Genomic DNA, 5297 nt, shown 5'->3' with positions numbered 1-5297 from the left:
CAATTTCAGGCGAGGCTTCAATCACTTCAATATTTTATTTTTAATATATTAGACTTGGTGCTACCATGGTATGTGACTGCATTTGGGGAAATGTTTCAGATATGTACTTTTAACAGGCTACTATGTATATGCTTTTAACAATAATAGTAAATGGAACATAATCCTGGGTAAGTGTGGGTAGGATTGCTGCCTATCTCCTGCTTGATGATGTCACTTCTGGTCATGACACCACTCCTGATGGGTTGAGACAGATTCTCATTCTAAAAAGTGGGTCCTGGTGCTAAAAGTGAGAACCACTGCTTTAGGCAGCTGCTGTTTAAAGACAGTCCAAGGTCAGCCCAGTCATGAATTAGGAGCCAGACTGGGTATGCATGAGTGGTTGGCAACCTTCAGTCTCGAAAGACTATGGTATAAGCCTACAGCACCCGTTATTCCCAGGCGGTCTCCCATCCAAGTACTAACCAGGCCTGACCCTGCTTAGCTTCCAAGATCAGACGAGATCGGGCATGTGCAGGGTCAGCTACAATAAACTAACTGTTCAAGATTCAACAAATAGCATCAAGAGGCTTTGCATTGTATTAGTCTGACTGCTTAAGACAGTGGTTCCCAAACTGAGTGGCGGCTGCTTGAGGAACCACAGAAACCAGCCAGGGGAGCTGCGGAATCCTCGCAAAAAACCCTCCACCCCATACAATGTATAGAATTATAGCCCCAATGGGGAACCATGGCCAATGGCCCAAGGAAGCCATCAGTTGAAAAGGTTTGGGAACCACTGCCTTGAGATGTAAACTGTGATCCAAATCCCTTGACAATGCAGAAAGATTGGACAGAAATATCTAAATAAATATTATAAATAACCCTATTGCACCTGTCTGGTGTTTTTTTTTCAGATCCAAAGAAACAACCCATTGATCTGGAGAGCTAATGTTTCTTTTTAATCTTGTTTGGCTGGCTAGGGGAGAATGCAGGCATTCTTCTCTAAAGGAGCTTGGCCACTGTAAACATTTTACAGTCTGTCTGAACTGCTGTGGGGAGATGCATGTAAACGCCAGACCTTCTGGCGTACGGTAGGTCTGGCTAAAACTCTTTTGCAGTAACTGGGTGTGCGATAGAGAGGCCTTTTAACTTGCGCTAGTTACATACCTCGTAAAGCAAGCGTGTGGGATGATTTTAGCTACTGCACTTCTGTAGAGCCTTTTTCCATCACTGTTAATTAGCTGTATTGTAGCCAGGGAACAACATGAACCTGTGACTGCGAGAGACAGGTGGTGCCTGTGGATGCAGACCAAAGGTTACCTCCCTGTGTTTAAATGTTGTAGTGTACCCCAAAATGAATGTGTTTGGGCATTGGGGGGGACAGAAAAATGAATTACTGCACAAATATTTTAAATAAAAAAAGGTACTAGGTCATACTTCAGGTTTATAGTAAAGCAGATTGTTCCATGCGGAAAGTCCCAGGTTCAATCCTTGACATCTCTAGGTAAGGCTGGGACAATCCCCCTCTGAAACCCTGGAGATCTGCTGCCTAGTCAGCGCAGACAATGCTGAGACAAAACCAGTGATCAGACTCCCTATGAAGCAACTTCGTATGTTTCAAAATAAAATAACTAGTGCTGGAAGTCCCAGAATGCAGGGTGATTCGTGTTGCTGGGGCATCAGAAGTGGGCCACATCTCTCAGAAGAGAATCAAAGGAGATTCTAAGTGAGAGCTAATATATATGTTCGTATATAATGTTTCTGTTATCATCACCATTAACGAGAAAAGTACAATGAGGTTTGAGAAGCTACCAAAGGAAAAAGGTATTCTTACCAAGCAGTTCTTGTGCCATCTTCTTGTCCTGTTTCCAACTAACCACTTCTTTCTGAAACTGTTGTCATGCCACTCCAGCTCAGCAGGGTCAATGATTTCGGTACTTAAGGTCTTCCCACAGAAATTCAGAGATGGCAGGAATTTGGCTGCAGTTTCTTTTTCTATGCTCCAGTAGCTGTTAATCTTTGGGAACTCCACAGTCCTAGTGGATTAAGCAAGGAACGTTCTCTCCTGGTCGAGTTCAGCTTTTCAATCTTCAGAGTGTGCTTATAAAGGAAAAATCCTAAAGCTCTTCCTTTTGGTTTCGGAAAGGTGTCTTCCAGGAATATGTGTGTGTGTGTGGGGGGGACTTTGTGAAGAATGGATTGGAAAAGTAGGATTGCCCCCTACTGGGTTAAAATTATTATGGAACCTGAAATTGCACTCTAGCAGATCCTACGAGATCTTTCGTACTTTCCTTGAGTACGATCCTCGTACTTTCATTGAGATGTTTTATATTTATGGCTAGACCAGTGGTTCCCAAACTTTTTAGCACAAGGACCCACAATTTTAAACCCACCTTAGTTCACCAGGCTTTTAAAAAAGTTCTAGAAAGAAATAATATTTATTTATGTATTTATTTATAAGTAGTAATAACCAGAAAAAAGACAAACATTTATCTCCCTGTACATGCTTGCACACTGCAGGAGCTGAGCTCTTTGCAGGGTAATTAGCAACTACAGTATCTGATTTTTTGAATAACCTCAGGGCTTGAGGCAGTTATCTGATCTGTCTATCTCTCTTCTGCGACCCACCAGATATCTGGTCATGACCCACCAGTGGGTCCCAACCAACTGTTTGGGAACCACTGACCTATAGATCCCTAAGTTCTTATTCATATGCATGTACTTTGCATGAATTATGTCTCTGTTCACACATGCATCTTCATCACTTGTCTTCATTTGATTATTGTGCATTTGATGACTGGCAACTGAATGTGTGAACTGACTCAGTAGGAAGGCACAGTGTTGGAGGTGATGCAAGGCAATTGCATACTTCTGTGTGTGGTATTTGGACCAGGGATGGCCTATAGAAATCATCACTTGATGTTACATTCATGCAGTGATAAATATGCATGTGTGAACCAAAGCAACGTGCACATGTGTATAATATTCAAAGTTCCATTCAAAGACATTTCTTGTTGAATGGAACCTCTCTTGGGTGGCAGTCCCCTAGATTAGGAGCTGCCACAGAAAAATCCTTCCTCTGATCTCTTGCAAACTTTGTCATTGGTCTGAATGAATCTTGAGGGGATGGGCCATAGGCAAGAATTGCTGTACAGCTGGACACCAAGAGCCAGGGAATGTTTCAAAGGATCAGAGCTAAAGCAGCAAGGCAAGATACTAGAACCACAAGATACCAAAACATATCAGAATGGAGAGAATGCTGTTACCCATGCAAAATCCCAGCCTCAGCAAAAAATATGTTCCAGTTCTCTGTGACGTGAAAGGACCAATTGTCAAGCATGGTATGTGGGGTCAGTAAACTAAATATTTTACTGTTCAGAAAGTTGTCCAGCTTGCTGTTCTAATGGCTCACCACATGGGGCAGCCACACACAGAATTACCTAGTCCAGTGAATTCCTAACACAGTAAAGTGGAATCATCTCTACAATATATGCTTATAAGGGAGATGATGATCCCTCCGGTATATCCTTAAATTTCCACTATGTCATAGTTAAAATTGTTCTGTGATGGCTTAATGCCTTCTGACAAGACACACTGGAAAGTTCAGACTGACAGCTTACACCCCTGCTGAAACTGAGCCTCAGTTAGTAAAAATGATGGAATCCTTCTTCTCTAACCAAATCTTCTACTCTGTCCCTTGTATCTTCCCTGTCCAAATTTAGACTTTAAACTTGATACTGACATTTTGCTTATGTTACTCTGTAAAACACCAATAATGGCACTATCAGTAGCGGTCCTGGCGCTTTTCGCACCAGGGACTGCCCCTCATCTGTCACCCCAACCAGGAAGTAATTGTGTGACATCACTGCAAGGGGGAGGAAGGAGGTGACCAAGGTGCCAACAGAGCCTTTCCATGCCACTAGAAGCTGGGACAGCTTCTTCCAATTTTGGAGGAGCGAGTGGCATTTCTAGTGGTGTGAAAAAGCACTTTTCATGCAATTGGAAGAGGCATTTGCCTCCTCCAAAATTGGAGGAGGTGGGCACCACTGCAAGTGACATAGAAAAGTTCCATTGGAGCCTTTCGTGCCGCTAACAGTGGTGCAAAAGGCTCCATTGGAGCCAGAACCAGTGCCTACCTCCTCTGAAATCGGTTCATGCCAGTGACTTCTGGTTGCATCTGTAAGGTCTTTTAAGGAGGCTGGGAGGCTAGTGTGACCTCTGGAGAGCCTGTCATGGCCTCCAGGTAAGTTTTTTAACTTACTGGCCCCCTGCAGATTTCATTATCCATGGATTTCAGTGTCTGTATCCCCCATGGATACTGAGGACCCATGATATTTATAAAATATAGTAAAGATTAAAAAACCTAGTATCTGAGATCAAATGTCCATGAATCCTTACCTTCCACTAGAAGGTGTTCACACACTGTATATTAACATACATATTAATATTAACATGTGGTAAGTCTAAAATGTCAGCCTCTGAGAGCTATGAGGTGGTCATTGCTTCATTTAGTGCTTTGCTGTGTTCCAGTATATTCCTCTGCTCTATCGCTGTGTCTGAAAAATAATCTTTTCCAGTGGAAGGTGCTAATTCATGGCTTTTTCTTTTTGCCAGACAGACAACTTGTTCTTTTTTATTTATTTATATAGTCCATTGACATATGTCTTTGAGGATAAGCTTTAGGCTACCCTTAGGCTTGTTTGTGTTGTTGTTTTTAAAACCTGTTTGGTGGAGTTATGTCTGCAATAAAAGTTTGACACAAAGAACTACAGGCCAGGGAACAATCTTCATTTGTTCCTTAAGGAAGATGTCTAATACTTCCAGATGGCAGCTTCTTCAGCAACAGAAACTCCATCACAGGGAGTACAGCCCTTCCAAAAAGAAGTTCAGTCTGCTATGGACCAGACTGGGAAGCCGTTGCCAGTCTGCACAGATGATACTAAGCAAAATGTGCCAATGGTCTGACACAGCATAGGGCAGCTTCCTAAATTTCTATTCACCCCTAGTGCTTTTATCCAGCTGCAACTAAATCAAGGTATGTGCATGTGAAATAAACACATGCTCTTCTTCTTTACCCTCCTTTACCCTCTCCTTTCAGTCCTCCATTGTCTTGCTCATGTCTATTGTAAGCTCCTCAGGGCAGAGGCCTGTCTTCTTGTCCTTTGTAAAGCGCAATTCACATTAACGGCGCTGAATACATAAATAGATCGACTTATTCCATCATCCTATGAAGTCAAGTCATACAGGTAGATTACCCCTTATCTGGACATCCAAAATCCAGACTATTCCAAAATCCAGAGACTTTTGTCCAAGACTCTTTT

General features: G+C 42.5%; 1 pseudogene; it reads right to left on the bottom strand.

The window, feature by feature from the left end:
- Nucleotides 1-413: 413 nt before the first annotated feature.
- Nucleotides 414-531, bottom strand: LOC136655067 (5S ribosomal RNA; annotated as a pseudogene).
- Between the last annotated feature and the right edge of the window lie 4766 nt (nt 532-5297).

The sequence above is a fragment of the Tiliqua scincoides genome, chromosome 5 (assembly GCF_035046505.1).
Source record: "Tiliqua scincoides isolate rTilSci1 chromosome 5, rTilSci1.hap2, whole genome shotgun sequence".
NCBI classification, from domain to species: domain Eukaryota; kingdom Metazoa; phylum Chordata; class Lepidosauria; order Squamata; family Scincidae; genus Tiliqua; species Tiliqua scincoides.
The sequence above is the reverse complement of the archived record's forward strand: the minus strand, read 5'-3'. Positions and strand labels throughout refer to the sequence as shown.